The sequence below is a fragment of the Dinoponera quadriceps genome, unplaced genomic scaffold, assembly GCF_001313825.1.
Source record: "Dinoponera quadriceps isolate SergipeBrazil2010 unplaced genomic scaffold, ASM131382v1 scaffold1573, whole genome shotgun sequence".
Taxonomy (NCBI): domain Eukaryota; kingdom Metazoa; phylum Arthropoda; class Insecta; order Hymenoptera; family Formicidae; genus Dinoponera; species Dinoponera quadriceps.
In genome coordinates this window covers 114,373-131,971 of record NW_014556062.1, presented here as the reverse complement: position 1 = coordinate 131,971, position 17,599 = coordinate 114,373, and the positions used below count along the sequence as shown (strand labels likewise).

The window sequence follows — 17,599 nt, the reverse complement described above, 5'->3', positions numbered from 1 at the left end:
ATTAATTTAACTAATTCTTTTTGTTTCTGTATCTAATTTTTAATAGCTTCCACAAGTAAAAACTAAGTCTAGTAACTAAATTTCAATCGTATCACATAGACAATTAACTCCTTTTTTCCGTGTGATAATAAGCACCTTTGAGAGACGGCAATGACAATTACTCTGACAACTCGATGCGCGCGATTAGTTTCTGCAAATGTTATTCGTAAACGTAACGCGGCTTCTTAATCGACGCTCTTCGACCGACCAATAGCGTAACGAACGAGCAACTACTTTCTGCAAGAGGTAAGTGACCTTTCGGATAATCGGACGGCTTCGGAGAAATTTCGATTGCGCAAAGGATGTCACGGGGAGAGTCGTCACTTCTACGAGGCGCAGGGGCTGCACTTACGCCCGCAATCACTTCGTCGCTTATGCAAGACGCAACGATGCAAAAATCACTCATGCGGGACCTATCTATCTATCTAGGCAAGGACACTCTCGGAAACGCACGGGTTTTCAGCGAGTGCAAACGATGCAATCGTTCGTTTGTGCAACGTTCAAGACCTCGACAATGAGGACAGATATGTGGCCAATTAATCTATGTGTTTAGTCACTCAGAATTGATTTACGTCATGCGCTGTCCACATTTTCATTGCCTGCTCTTCGAGCAGTGTTCGTTACGATAAATTGAAAAAGGGAAAGGAGCGTGCTCAAGAAAGCGGGTGTCAACGTCGAGAATGGCATTCAGCGAAGACGTAAACGATACGAACGATATAAGCCGAATCAATGAAAATGATTCTATATGGGAAAAAGGTTTCAGTTCATGTAACTGAAAGAGAGCCAAAAACTGGTTCGGTGACGCGAATCGATGTCTCACTGTTACTATGATCGAAAAAATTCGTCTGAATATTCAGTTGCGTTAAAGGAATGTCAAAGTCGATGACGAACTTGATAAGTACCGATAGCGTAGAAGTGATCCTCAAAATTTTATGTTACATAACACCAACACGATCATGCTATTCTTTTTCTCGTATATATAGATCTTATATAAATGCAAGTGCGACATGAATGTGAATGTGATGAATATACATTACTCTATTTTACAATATCTAATGAAAAATCTAACCAAGATATACAAAGTGTTTCCATAAACTTTGCGTATTTTTTAGGCCCCTAAATTTAAAAAAGTACAAAAATGTTCTTTGAAATTTTCCTGATTGGAACATTGACGCATTCAATATATGCAGTACTGGACAGAAAGGCTATAACACTTTATTTGGATAAGTTTCGAAACGCAATCCCCTATTCAATAGAAGAATTAGCATTTCAAAACAAAAATAGTAATTAATTTTTATATATGTCGCATTCGATTGTGCTGAAGTGGTTGTGCCAGTTTAATAGACATAAAATTTTATGCTGTCATAGCAAATAAATATACGGAGGATTTTTTAGATACCGTCTAATATTTTAGAAATTCATTTTTAGAAGTAAAGTCGTACAAACACATGTTTATTTCGTTATAAAATAAAATAATCTGAAAAATCAGTTCCTAGAATATTAGATGATATATACTTAAGAAATATTGTGAATATTTATTTATTCGCTACGACAGCATATAAACATACCCTCTAAATTACTTTTCTCCGTGCGCATTAGAGCGACAATACGTTGCGTTGATACAATTGTTGATCAAGTCGCAATCGTTAAATCAATTGATAGCTTATTACAACAGTGCGATTTTTTAAACGGATTAAACATTGTAAATCGTAATTGTACTTGAAAAAAGTTTGTGTCCGTTTGAGCAAAATTTACTTGATTCTACCACATTTTCTCCGTGTAGAACCATTCTAAAAGAATCCCTCTGTTTCCACAATCGAATTCTATAATTTTTCATCCGGTTTCCAGGCAACGGAAAATTCTATTACACGGACTAAGACTTTTTTTTCCATACAGTCGTACTCCGTGAGAAAAAAAACAACTCCGTTAGTTCAACTGAATTTTCCATCGCCTGGGAAGAGTAAGGACCAGATGAACAAGTCGGTTGTTAAAACAGGGAGATTTCTATAGAAAGTTTCCACTCGGTCAATTGTTCTTCAGTTACCTCCACCGAGTTTCAAGTTACAGCCGATTGTTTGGACGGATATTTTCAGTTGCGGTAACAGAACAAACACTTTTTGCCGTCGAATTTTCTGATCCCTAGTTCAGTTACACGAGCTGAGATTTTCTTTCCACGTGCGCGAATCTTCCAAATTGTTAAAAGATACCGTATCGAGCGATAATAACGTGTTCCGTATTCACGATCATGTCCGACGGATCGTTCGTCGCGGTCGGTACGTTGTTATGACGGATCCTCTCAAGTTGCGAGGTCCGTCACCTTGACCAGTATCGAACTAGACTGATCCTTAGAGTAGGTAAGTTAAGTATGTATGCATATTTCGCAACGCTGTTCCCAACACCAATTTCACTTCGACCGTGACTCGAGTCGGAAAGCGACGTGGCCTCACGCGCCTCTCGTTCTTTTCGTACCGTCCAGAACGTGCAGCGCCTTTTCCAACACGGTCGGAACGACGATATAAAAAGAAACGCACGCGGTCGAAATCGTGCTTCTTCTTTTTGCACAACTTTTGAGAAGAACTCGGACGAAACGTTAATCGAACGTAACGTGTATCTGCGGAATGTCGCAACGGAAGTGTCGTCCGTCGATATGGTAATCGTACGACTGTGTTTAATCTCCCCGGTTGGCGGATTACAATTAGAATGGTAGTGCGAAACACTCGATATGCACGTAGCATGTAATGAAACGACTCTTTCAGACCGTGTGACAATGGCGGCATTGAGCGTCGCGATGCATATGTACACGCACACGTGTATAGTTGCGATAGTAGCGAACGCGCAACGAGCCGCGAATGTCTTTCGACATTCGCACGTGGAAGTGCAACGTGTATGAAAATTAGCTGGCGGAAATTAAAGGCGCCACGCGACGCATAAACGAAAATTAAATGTCACCGTCTAGATTTTCACGTGCAAACCGCGCACAACTGAATGCAGATTAATTGTTGACGTCACGTTCTTTTCGTACAAATGCGCTCATAATATAAAGGCACGAGCGTGTGGAAGGAAAGAACCGTCATCCTGCGCGTCCCACCTGGCGCGCGTATCTCAATTTTCGTTTTCCTGCACGCACATCTATAAATTTGGGCGGGGATTAACTCGTATTTACATAAATAAATGTTAATTTCAGCACGGCTGAGCTTTGGCGAATTGCGTCGTCACCGAACAGTCGGTGAGGATGAAAAAAATACACACTTTGTCAGCGTCGGTGTGTTCTCGCGCGTGCTGTACAATATCTTTTCATTAATTTCCCGCACATTAACTAATTGCGACGGCTGCTATTATGCCTTTCGGCATGTGGCACGTAGCCTCTTTTCAACCATTGCAGCGGTCCTCAACCTTGACCTGTATTCAGACACCGTAAACCGATGTCAGGTGACACTTAACGTATACAGGGTGTCCCAAAATCAGACCGACCCAAAATTAAACTTCAGGTATAAAGGACATCGAAACAAATAATTTTAGTCAATAGACCCATTTTCGCAAATGAGCGCTTTTGGCATTAGAGTGAATTATTTATAGCAATTGTTTGAAGTATCGGCTATTTATATTTGGCTTCTCTATAAATATAATGCATATCGGTTGGTTTATCAAAAAGAAAAATTTCCATTTTGAAAACGAATTTCGGATAAATAATAAAGAAACATTATAATATTGAGCTTGTGAGTCAACGACAAACAATACTAATTATACTTGTTCGAAAATTCCCTACAATCTTCAGTTTGATAAAGTAATTTTTATTCATGTTTTTTTATCAATAGGTAGCAAGAAAAGCAAGAAAAAAAAATACTGATATCTCCGTATTGAAGCAAATTGCCAACACTTTGAACTACTGTAGATAATTTACCGTAGTACCAAAATAGATCATTTGCGAATATGAGTTTAGTGACAAAAATTAGTTGATTTAATGTCCTTTATAAATACTTGAAGTTTGTCAGTCTAATTTTGGGGCACCCCATATAGCGTAAAATATACAAGTAAATTTTTATATATAAATATATCGAATAAGTTAAATGCATGAAGAAAATTCTCACGTATTAATCCGAAACAACATGAATCTAACAAGACAAAGAATAAGTTGGTTATCGGAAAACTAAAATAAATTTCAATAAAAACCATTTTCATTTTTATTGCGCACTCTCTTCGAACTTAATTTTTTTCCAAAAAATAAAATGAAACAATCGAACTCATAATTTAACATAATTATAATATAAGACAAAGGAAAACATGACAGAAAGAATAGAAAGTAAAAAGGCGAAAGAGAGAGAAAATGAATTATAATTAAAGTATATTAAATTATATAATATATACATCAAGCTATTTATAGCAGAATTGGATCTTCTAATGTTTTCGTTTATTTCTTCCATTAGTCGATTCGATACGCTGTACGCAGCGACACATTTTACAAACAGCCTATACGTACACATGAGACATACGCAAGACGTGCGTAGCACAGAAACGAAGAACGTGTCTCGACATCGCCTAGTTGTATCGAAAATTTAAGGTGGAGATCTCTTTTGGAGCCCCTCCTGATTAACCAAAAGCCGCGTTCAGTAAGTTGAGGTATACGTGACATTCGCGAAATTCGACACAAGACCGGTGCAAAAAGAAATCCCACGCTTTTTACCTGCGTTATTTTTAGGTCATCTCAAAAATACAGATATCTCGTTTAGACGACGTATACACATAAGCCTTTTTTCATGCCTTTGAAACAGTATTCTCTCTGTAGTCTACATTGAGCATAAAAATAAATATGTTAATATATTTTAGTATATATATATATACTACACATATATAAAGAGATATTAAAATATTAAAATAAAAAAATATATATTTTTATTTTATTTTGATATTTAATAATTATGATATTGTGCACTAAAAATTACTTTCAAAAAACGATATTACTTACAGGGTGACCCAATAGTTACATTCGATGAATGAATTTCTTACGGGAATTTTACCATGCTCATGCGTGATAATGCAGTGTGTTGTTAAAATCGTAAAATAGTAAAATATGTGACAATAAGGTCTGTACGCAAAAACAAAACTATAAAGATCTTCGTGTTCGATTAAACATGGACAGCCATGTGGCATATCCGTGATCTGTTTGAGCTCCGTTAAGCGTTAATAATATCATAAATCCTGAATGTGGAAAATTACGCCTGACGTGATTGTTCCTTTCGCCATGTAACATATCGACCAACTGCCAGCGATCAAAGACATGTTATGTTACGTGTGTCGACGAATCGATCGTGTGCGCAAATTACAGTTCGCGTCTCACTGTATGTTAACACAGTGTTTTAGCAGCGTCGCTCTAACACGAACCCCGATGCATGAACCATTTCTGTGCGACATTAAGACGGAAGTACTTGAGTAGAAATGTATCTAGCCGACCTCAGTCAAAAGCTAGTAACTAGCTAATACAGACTAGATTAAATTTTCTAGTTTGTTACTAATTCTTTACTGTCGGATTATTCACTAAAGTGTCAGAATCAATTTTGTGATTTAATCATATCGTCTATAGCCATTACATATCAAATATTATAAAGTAGATGGCTCTGTTTTTTCTAAAATATATAGTCTAGCTAATATATAACCGCCACAAGCATTTGAAAATGAGGCAGCAAATCAAAATTAAGGACATGTTATACTAGAAAAATCTTTAAAAAAGCAGAAATGACGTTACATTATCGCCTGGCAACTAGTTATGACTTTTTATCTCGAAACTGTAATTTCTTTTGTTTAATCGTTGACTAACTTATTTATCTAACTAGGCACTTATTTAATAACTAGGCACTGGAAAAAATTAGCGTTATATTATTGATTGATAGCAACATTAGATACAAATTGTATTATTCGTAGCTAAATACCCGCAAGGTTAAATTTCTATTAAAATACGCGAGATTCGAAGCCGTGTTTCGTTGCATAGCAAATTATACCCGCACAAAACGACGTGATCGGCGTTTGGGCAAGTTGCGCAGCAACCGAATCGACTCGGTATTCTTCCGTTAGAACATAACATGTACAAGAAGCAGAATAATTTTACGTAACATTGTTATTTAATATTACATAACTATTCTGTCCACTAATCCGTCCGTTACGTAATTCCCACAGCAATGGTGGTGAATAAAGAAAATTTCTTTTTAATAATGATAATAATAACGACAATAATATTCCTTTGAGAGAGAGACTAATCGCGCAATCTCTCAGTAGCGAAGGATTTGCCGTTACATAGTAAGACACACTTCATTCTGGTGTATGTTTCGACGCGACTGATGACGATGTCGTTGGGATTGACATCGATCCCGCATATTTTAAGATAATCCGATTATCTTCATTGTGAGTTCCAATTAGCGCTTGAAATATCCACTGATTTATTTCAAAACAAGCCTCTCGAAATTAATTCCAAAAATGGTGCGTGCGCGCGTCCCGTAACAGCTCGCCAATATATTCCGTCCTTCGGAAATGTCTCCTTAATTTACGGACATTCCGTTTCGTCGACGGAGTCACGGTGTGCCGTAAGACGTACAAATGAAAACATAATTAATGACTCATTTAATCGCAATCGACTCTCTCTCTCTCTCTCTCTCTCTCTCTCTTTGACGAACCAAATTTTTCGAATCGTAGTAATTTCTGCCCGCGCGCCAGCCATTCGAGGCACGTCCATTCCCAAAGAGACCCCGCGGTCTGGAAGGTGCGTGTCAAGGTCACGCACATTTTCCAACTCTGGATATTTGAAGCGAGTGACAGTCAGGCAAGCTCGACGGAACGGCTAATCGGCCAATTTACAATTAGTACTTAAATCACGTAACGTGCGATGTTAAGAAAACAAAAATTGTTGACTCGGATTGTTTTCAGTCGCTTTCGCATTGATAATACAGCACGTGATATGTGCATATGTAACGCATAATAAAGCTAAGATCGGATACTTCGCTGGAGACGGTTGAACGAATCCGTCTGAGACCCTAGCGTTCCAAACCACTAACACACAATCTAATTACTTTCTAAATGACTTGAAATGAAATTTCCCTCGAAAAGTAAAATGACAGTCGAGTCACCCGGATTCGAGTAATTTTTCGTTTGCACAAAGTGAATCCTCCACTCTAAATCGTCGAGTGAATATTTCCAGTTAAAGCTGAAGAGTGAATCTAACGTGTTCTACCGTGACAGAAACAAATTTATTCTAATCAATCAAAATATTCACTCGCACGGAGTCAGAATCTACTCTAAGCTTGAATGAAATATTCATTATTGCCATTTCGAATGCAAAATTGGGCGTTATTCGAGTCAATTTTCATTTATATAATGCGTTATCTAAATGAAATTTTATTTATTATTTGCGTTATTTATATTCATTATCCGCATTGTTATTTATTCACATCAGTCATTGTTTATGTGTCTATAATTATTCGTTATTTACATTATTCGTTATTCATATGTCTGTAATCATTCGTTATCTGAATTATTTATTATTCATCATTTATCGAGTGTTCCAGTGAGTTTCGGATTTTTTGCAAAAAAAAGTTTATTTCAGAGAAACGTTAAATTATATTTCATTCATAATATTTTCCATCGCCAGTTATAACTGTTTCTCACTTTCCGAAGATATATACTTGAACTTGAGTTTAAAAGCGAAGTTATGACCGATTCAAGATAAAGGCACCGAATTAATTTGCACACATAATATATATAAATATAAAATTTGGCTTGTCTGTTCGAGTGAAGAAAAAAATTATCGCTTCGAGTGAAAATATCATCACTTTCCACTTGATTTAAGTGAGATTCCACTTCCAGGAAATATATAGAATAACTTATACGCTTAAATAATGCCTCACGGAAAAAACTTCTCCGTTAGTGTGACTGAATTTTCCATTATCTGGAGACCAGACGAAAACTCGGTTGTAAGAAGAGAAAGATTCCTGTAAGAGGTTTCTACTCAGTCAATTACTCTCAGTTGCCTCAATCGAATTCGAACGCAGCTAAATGTTCACACGAATGTTCTCGCTCACGATAACAGAGTTGTCATTTATCATCTCCGAGTTTACTTTTCTTATCACCGAGTTTTCATCTGATCCCTATTTAGCATTCTGTGAGTTCTTTTCATGCGTACGAAGTAGGGAATACTCAGCCCCAACCAATCGTAACATTTCTCCTGCTGGTACCTGAGCCCCTGGAAAAGTTCACCTTGTTTTTTACTTATACGACTCACCGTTCATTCGAACGATCGTAGCGAGTAAAATACTGCACAGAATAGAATGGAACAGCATAGAACGGAATAGAATAGCAGGAGCGTGTTACAAAATATCTGCTTTCACTGCATCGCTGCTATGCCTCGAACACCGCCGTTGTTGTCCTCGTCTTCATCGTCGCTGTCCTTACGATCTTCGATCCGTGCCGCAAACGGAATTGTAGGCCGCCCGATAATCGACCCGTCAACACAGCCCTGCCGTTTTCTCGCGCCAACCGTTAAACACCTTACTAAGTGTTCTCCGCTCTATGAATATTTCCATTGTGATTATTGGTCATTTCGAGAAACTCGCCAATATGCTTTTCTTATCTTTTCCCGAGGAATATATTTAGCGAGAATACGCGACTGCCCGTGGTTACACAGGCGCGTCACGCGGACTGGGAGATGCATTATTTCGCAACGAAATCGGCATCACGAAGTAGGCAGACAGACATCTCCGCGTGCTCCGATCGATCGGGTTGCTCGTTGCGTAAGAGAGAGAGAGAGAGAGGTTCGCTGCGACTTCATTGAAAAGGGGATTCACCGCTCGTCGTCTCGAGAGGTCCCATTTTCGCCGCGATCTTAGATACCGCGATCGTAAATCTCTAATTGCAGGCAAGGCGCTGCTCTTTAGAACGGCCACGTTCTCGCCACCTACGTTCACGTGGTATTCCACGTGAGCGCTGTGGCTCAATGCTACACGATTGAAAGTAAATTCTTTTTTATTGGCAACAGCGCGCGGTTCAAGATACTCGTAAACACCGACACCTTACCGTATTCCTGATCGCAGCGTACGCGCACAATCGATACTTCGCGCGTTAATAAAATGTCTCTCTTTTCTATTCCGCACTTGGAACCTCGAATTCCGTCGCGAACGGATGATTTCAGAAACGTAAATCAAAGATGTTTCAGGTTTCTCTTGCGATTCGCACTCTTCGTTGATCCCTGCATATACACACACACATACATACTTTCAATTTCTTCCAAAAGCCATTCCAATTCTTCGTCTTTAATTTTCTCCAAGATGTTCTTTATCCTGAAGATTGAATTACTATCCCGAACTTTTGAAACCACGTACAATCCACCTTTGGCCAAACACCGTGTTTAAGTGTTATCTCATTACGCACAAAATGAACCTCATCATGCATGTACTATATTAATAATCTTTCAAGGCATATGCTCTAAGAACTGAAGCAATGTATTCACCAAAAAATGGAGATAAGCAGCGGTGAAATCTTCTGTTATGAAGTATATGTGAAATCAAATGCAGTGAAATCTTCTGTTATGAAGTATGTATGAAATCAAATAAGGACATTCAAAACGAAGTTTATAAACACTGAGGTAAACATTGCATTCAACACATAGAAGCCAGTAAATAAATAATGATATTAACATACGAAAATGTTTATATCTCAGAAACGATTGAGCTTTCGACCTACGTTTACTAAGGTTTTTTACTCAGAGTATGGTGTGTGCTATCTACCATATAAATATTGAAAAGTTGTTTTAACACCCTGTATACATGTACGATTGTTTCATAATTAAACTAATATTATAATTTACTCAACATCGATGACGAATTTGATGAGCGCCGATAGCGTAGAGTCGATCTTCAAAATGTCATGCATAATCACTGTTGCATAAACATTGACACGATTAAGCTATTCTTTTTGAATTTTTTATGTCTCACAATACAAAACTACAATAATATAAAGAGATTTTGTGTAAATATAAATACGATGTAAAAATGTGAATGCGATGAATTACTATTCTGTTTTACTGTATTTAATAGAAAATTTAATTAAAAAAGAACACACATAATATATGTATATATATAAATATTTCGTATCTTTTTAGACCTCTAAATTTGATTGAAAATGTATAAATATATTGTTAAAAATTTTCCTGATTGGAGCATTGACACATTCGGCATATAGAAGCTGCAGGATTTTTGTAGCTAGTAAATATTTACACTACTTGACAGCTAGAAATGGCAATTTGGAAATTTTCAATTATTTTCGTCATATATTGAACAATGCTCCAATTTATTTTCGCGCGTATTTATCCTATGCAAAAGCATTTATAATCCTATACAACCAATATAATATAAACTTTGCAGAAAGAAGTCAGCATTTAGCCTGCCAAGTTTTCAAGTATGGCATCTCCTTAACTATCGCTACATTCACATACTGCATTCACATTTGTCGGCGCGAACACCTTTAAAATTCATTACTAAAAATTAGACCCGTGAAATTGAGAAATCTTCGTAACAATGTAATCCGTGAACGTAGAAAGTCATAAAACGTCATAAATATTCTGGACAAAAATTTCCATATTGCATCGCACATAATTCGAAAATAAATTTTTCCGTGAATATTCTCCCCATAACGAAAGCAACAAGGAGTTAAACACGGACATTACAAATCAATTATTAGTCAATCTCAAGCATATTATCTGATGTCGTTCGCGAGAGCTCGTCGCGAATTCAACCGCTTAGAGATTAGCCGGACCTTTGTGGCTCGGGTCAATGTCCGTGACTTTTGAAATACCTCCATCACCGTGTGCGCGCGCGCACTCGCTGGCACGATTCTCTCCACCACGGAACACTACGTCGATTAGGTATGGCGAGAGCCGCGCGCTGCGTCTCTCGCGGGAAAGGACTTTCGACGTTCAAGAAATCGCCGATTCACTTTTGCAATCATCGAGCGTACGATCGGAGCGGAGCACAGCTGATCCGGCTGCGGTACCAAGCGGAGCGAGTAATTTTCTACTCCAGGCATGGAGTTTTCAGCAGTCACCTACATCAGTCCGTTATACACGATGAGTGACGGTACCAGGGTCTCGGCTTTCTGAATTGCAGATTACCGCACGAAAGTTCCCAGGAGTGGCCGAAGCGTACGACGAGGCGAGATCGAGCCTTGACAAAATCCGCCCGAGTCATGTAGGAAGTCTCGATTTTTATTTTTAACCCTTACACAACCTCGATCATTCCTATTATCCCCCATAGCTCGCGGTTGTAGTCGCGTTGCCTGAATACTCAAGTTACCTGTCTGCGTCTTTGATTTCTCTCCTCTTCGAACTCTTCAAGAATATGAAGAATATGAAATATATTCAAAGAATATGAAATATTATTAACTCAAGTCACGAAATGTTACTTTTGAGTCAAGATTTACTCAATACTGCGATTGTAAGATTTGATGCCGAAATGGAAAATCGTTCTATTCTTTTTATTTTCCTTTGTTTGTATATCGACAGATGTCACTTCGCATAAAATTTCAAGAACGGACGCCAACGATCCGGGAGTAAACGAAGAAAACACCGGTGATTGAGAAATCGCGGACTACACGATGTTCAACCCTTTCTAAAGATGCGGGTGCGGAATGGAGCGAGGTTGCGTAATGGAAGACAGAGAGGCAGTTGCGGTAGTTAAAATGGTGATTTCAAATTATGATATGTCAAACGGGATATACTCGGTCTTTTGCATCGTAAATACAGTCTTCATGCACGTATAATAACGATATTGCTCATTTATCGAGGCGTTACATGATAATTGGTATTCTCATGCGTACATATAAATATATGTGTATGCGTGTGTCGTGTGGTTCCGCGTGCTTTATTAGAATATTAATGATTTAATTTGTTTACAACGACAGTCATTACTGACTCGAAACGTATTTTATTCACACCAGCTGCATCTAACGGTAAATTGCGTATCACACATGACTGTCACTCAAAAACACATGCGAACTTGGAGAATTTGTTTGACGTCGGAAAATTCGAAGAAACAGATAAACATGACGAAATTTAACGATTTCGATTTACGCAATAAGAAAGGAATTCAATTGTTCAGCATCTGCTACGATATAACAAAGAAGACACAAAGTCTCGATGCATGTCTCAATCGAAACGGTAAAAATCGAAAAGGCATAGGCATAACCTTTTCCCCAGTGAACTCCTTTCCACAACCAACAATAGCTGTTGGAGATATCCTTTATATGCCCCCGACGGATTTACCGGGGAATCACAAGGTCTTACAACTTTACCCGGACATAACGTTCATTTATCATATGTATTTTTATCATCCTCGCGGCGTATCGATGGAATTATTCGTGGTTTTTCCTGTAAACGAAGTCCTAAGAGATGCGGTAAAGTGGTAAACAAATGGTAAAACGACAATCGTAATCGTTCGACAAGGCGGAGAACGGAAAAGACTGTCGCAATTCGATATACAATGCTACATACGACAATACGAGAAACATGAAATTTCTTTGAAGATTCGCTGCGTTTGCTCAAATAGACTCGTATCGCAGCGATAGATTAAGGTAGTTAATCCGTAAATCGATTTTCTTAAGAATTTTGTCAAATTTTAACAATATATTGGTCGAAACACGACATACACTTCGAGTGAAATATGACGTGCAATTGGAACAAAAATTGAAATCGCATCGAAACTGAAATAATTGAAATCAAAGTTAGCACTACCCAGGTACGATTTGTCGACTCTCGCCCGACGCCCGACACGGCAAATTGACTGTCATCATTCGATCTCGGTGCGATATCGGTTCAAATAAGTTAGCCTCTCGCCTGCAACGCAATGTTAGGCCTGATATCGACGAACAGCATCGCATCGACACTGGTATAAAACGTTGGGCCGATCTTATCATTTGGATATTATGCCGGTACCAGGCCGAGAGTCAGAAGCCGGTTGCCGACATTGTGCCGGTACTGCTCTATTTCTAATACTGTATATGAGTATTTACATGTGTCACAGATATAAAAAACGACTTCTGATGTCACATTTTTAATTCTAGCGACCAAACTTTTTTATGTTTTTAATGAAAAACAAAAAGACGATGAAAGATATTTGTAAAAATATTATTAAAAAATTAGTAGATCGTCGACCGTCTGGTTTTTCAGAAATTAATATGTAAAATACACAATTTTTTATTTAACGTTTGAAATATATAACAGCTAACCTGTAAAAATGTGGCAATATTACGCTATATTTACCTTTATATTTTTTGATTTTTAAAGATAGAATGATTAAATAATCTTAAATGGCTATAATTAATACGTAAAAATGAGAAAAATATAGAAGAATACGGAAAAATCCGACGCCGTAATCATTTTTCAATGACATGCATTAGTGTATGCGTCTATCGGAGCATATATAATATATTCACAAACATATATCTGACACAGGCAGTCCCAGATAAAAATATTATATGTCAAAACGTGAAAAACAATTATTTCCTTATGAGTTTTTAAACGTTATGTAAGTTTGATTGATATTATCTGCTATAGTTAAAAGTTATATTTGATTGATATTTTCTGCTGTAGTTAAAAGTTTCTGCTATAGTCAAAGTTATATCATAAATTATATTTATAAATTTAGCACTTATTTGTCCAGCTTCTTCGTATTGTAACCGTTACTTTTCTAACAATATTATTACAAACCACTCAACTACCTTAACTATGTATCTCGATATGAGAGAAATCGATCAACTAGGAGATGCTCATTTCGTCGTCTTTTTTTCGTCATCACAACAAGTGTCCTACGATAACAAAAAAAATATTAGTTAGTTTCCCTTCGCGAATATAATAAAAAATGTATCGCTGCATCGAAACGAGCCCGGCGCAACACTCGTGCGCGTCCTACTTCGTGCGTCAACTATCCACCGCGAATACTTATCGAAACATTGCTTTTCCATGAGTGTGAAAGCGTCCCGAACGGCACGAGGCTTCGGACGCGCATCAAAAAGTTTGAATTCAAAAATCTACATAAATCCGACAGGCCGAGAGACGGCCGATCGAGGAAACAGCGCGCGCCGAGCGGAAGGAAACTCGGCGCGTGTTGAATATTTCCGCGCAATTAGTAACAGCTTTGCCCACACGTGAAAGCGGCGGTAAATTAAATCAGCCGTTAGAGCAGAGAAACAGAAAGTAATCTTAGCTATAGCATCGCTCGCCAGCTTATAATCGTGCGTGTGTTATGCAAAGGTGAGTTAACTCGCGCAGCGGTCGCTGCAAGCGAGTTCAATCAAACCGAAGTTGAATTTCACGACTTCTGTCGATCTCCCTTCAAACCGCCACTCGTGCCTGACTATAATGTCGAACGAAAACTACATGGAAATAAAAGATCGATTGAATTAATGTGACAATGAACGAACGACGGGAACAGAATTTCTGGCTCTTATAATCGAATTTGTTTCATTTGTTTCATCTGAAATGATGTTTTCTCTAATGAAAACGCGTTTGATTCGTTCATTCAGCGTTCATTCGCGATGACATGCGTTCATTCACGCGTTAATTCAACCAATCTTCTTCTTCTGTGTAGTTCTCTCTTTTTATAACATTCCGTATGAGACAAATTGATTGAACTGCAGGTTTCGTTTCGTCTGACTTGACATTTTATAATATCTCGAGACATTTGACGATTCAATTCGATTTTATCACGCACATAGAGCATGACAAAATGAAACGCAACCGATAAAACGCGTCGACTCCTTATGTTACAAATAGAAAGCACAGTTACGCCGGAGATAGGTCTTGAGAATAGAAGTTATCGTGTTCTGCCGTTGGTTACGTTGATTTTTAAGGCCAATGGTTCCACGTCCGACCAGTTGCAAACCCGTTTGAGCGAGCTTAGATAATGTCGAACACCCAGACGGCCATAAATAAGACGAGACGACAAAAAATTATGGGGGCGAGTATTGGAAAAGCGTAATAATTGTTATAGAACGTATCGCCGCGTAGGCTTGCCACGGGAGAGGTTTTCCTTATTTTCTCCGTGACTATTCAACCGCCAGATACCGAGGCTCTCTTTTTTAAGAGAGATCACGAATTCTTCGGGCACTTCTATTTCGGAGATAAGACGCTTAATTGGAACGATTAGCGATACTTGGGTCAATAGGAGCAACGTATGTGCCATATAAGCGCGCAAGTTATATAACGTCGATTCGCCAGTTTCGCCAGGTTCGCGCATACGAGGAGATTGCAGATATTGAAAACGAAAGTTTTTTATTCCGTCTATTGCAAACCACACACCACCTTTTCTCTTCCTACAACCGTTCCCGCTAATCGCAGGCATCTTTACTGAATAAAATACTACTAAATTCTGTAAATTTTATAGTCTCATAAATTTCAGGTAGATAGATAGATAGATAGAGAGAGAGGAAGAGAAAGAGAGAGAGAGAGAGAGAGAGAGAGAGACTGCGGACCAAGCTATGAAACTGAGCCTTGTTTCGAAATTACAGATTGTCGGTATTAATTTGTATGAGCTTATGGAAAAAAAAAAATTATTTAGAGGGGCAGCAAATTTTATGCTATAACATCAAATAAATGAGTATATCGGGTGTTTTTTAAGTATCGTCCAATATTTTATGAGTTGATCTTTTAGATCATTTTATGAAGGAAAATTCCTATGAATATATTTATTTCTTCATAAAATGATCTCAGAAAGCAACTCCTAAAATATTGGATTATTAAGCAACATCCTGGACAATCGAAGAAAATTGAAGGCGAAAAAATGGAACAGTTTTTGATAGAAAATCCTTCCAATCCTTGTTAATCACAACTTGCAAATGCATTTGCAGTGACCCAACAGGCCATTTCTACATAAGCTTAGTATGGTTTGAAAGGCGGGCCGTTGAGTTCCGCATGTGCTCAGTCCGCATGTCCTGAAAACAAAGAGAGACGCTTCGACACGGCTATGTCCTTGCTATCACGATTCAAAAAGGACTTTTTGAAGATTGAAAGATTATTCGTTTCTTTTTTAATAAGCAACATATTTTCTTTAAAAAGCCCGAGAATTAAGTTGTACATCTAATAGATCCGAATTTTATACTTAAATCAATTACAAATATAATATCACGTGTATCGTAAAATTTGACTAAAAGATTTAAATTTAACTTTAAATTCGAATTTGAGTATTTCTCCTGAGATAAGTTTCAAGTGACGACTATTAATACAAACCCGAGGTCTGTATTAACAGACGTTATTTCAAACTGCATGTGAGATACTCAGATTTTAATTTCGAGTTAAACTTGAGTCTTTATTTGAACTGTATGGTATATGCCACATTGCATTTGTAATCGCAAATTGTAATTGAAAAATTTACGTTCTTATTTTAAATTCAAATCCGAATATCTCATTTGAAACAAGTTTCAAGTAAAGATTATTAATATCCGTAAGAGTGTCTCAACACCTATTTATATAATTCTAAATTCTAGAATCTACTTTTACACGAAAAAGAACATAATATTTCATATCTGTTCTCAACGACGGTAAAATCGTGCCCGTTTATAAAATTGCACATAGAAATGATAATTATACGTTTTCTCAAATCTACGTTGCAAACCTTGTTGTTAACCCCCGTTTTCTATTTTACATAAAAAAAAAACTGTAACCTCTCTCGTCAAAGTTATAGACACAATGATAGTTTTCACTCTCTCCCGAATGATTATCAGGAGCGACATATGACGAGACAAGACGGGGAACTCTGTTTCTCACTCGCGGAAAAGAATCGCGAAGACGGCCGAGAACTGGTGAGAAGAAACGGGAATGATTAAAACCTCGCTTTCGACGCTGCCGCGCGCAATGAGTGTACGAGCAGAGCAGAGCGGGTCTCCTTCTCGGTGAAGGTGCTCTCTTTCTCGAAACAAGAAACCTGAATCGCTCGAAACGCACGATTGTTTGGTAAACGGCTTCGTGCCGTGTGACCGCCACGTGCGCTTTGCGAGCACGTACAGGCGGTACGGATCGGCGGAAAAACCACGTAATTATCGGCCAATTATACGTTTAATGTTAATGTCGCCGAGCACGATTTAGATGATCCATTTTGCCGCCTGCTTTCCGAATCGTGCCGAAGAACACGAGGCTGGATACGGCGGCGAATGACACATTCTTGGCCGCATTCTTCAACGACAGTTTCGCAACGTGCGTCGCCGGGAATGTTATCGGTTAACTTGTATTTGCATAGTAAAAAATGTTGTGTTAAATTCAACACTTTTCAAACGTCCCGAACAAGATCCGCTCAAATTTCTATGTTAATTAGACGCAAAGTGAATATGTTAAATAGTGAAGCGAAGTAAACACAACTGACATATCAAAAATTAACAGATGGCAAACGTTACCGTGGAAAAATCATTCTAAAACTTGTAAGTGACCGTAAGGTGGCAGATAACGAACGAACGACCGAATGAGCTATCGTGCAGTCGGTTCGAGTAGCTTTGAACCGAGCCGACTATACACGCCGCCGAGTTCTTTCAAGTCTAACAG

The 17,599-nt window shown here is 38.1% G+C and overlaps 1 protein-coding gene across 5 annotated transcripts in view; it reads right to left on the bottom strand.

Moving 5' to 3' along the window:
* Positions 1-17,599, bottom strand: part of LOC106746575 (venom metalloproteinase 3) — a 62,051-nt gene that overhangs the window by 41,140 nt on the left and 3,312 nt on the right. The gene's annotated exons all lie outside the window — the stretch shown is intronic.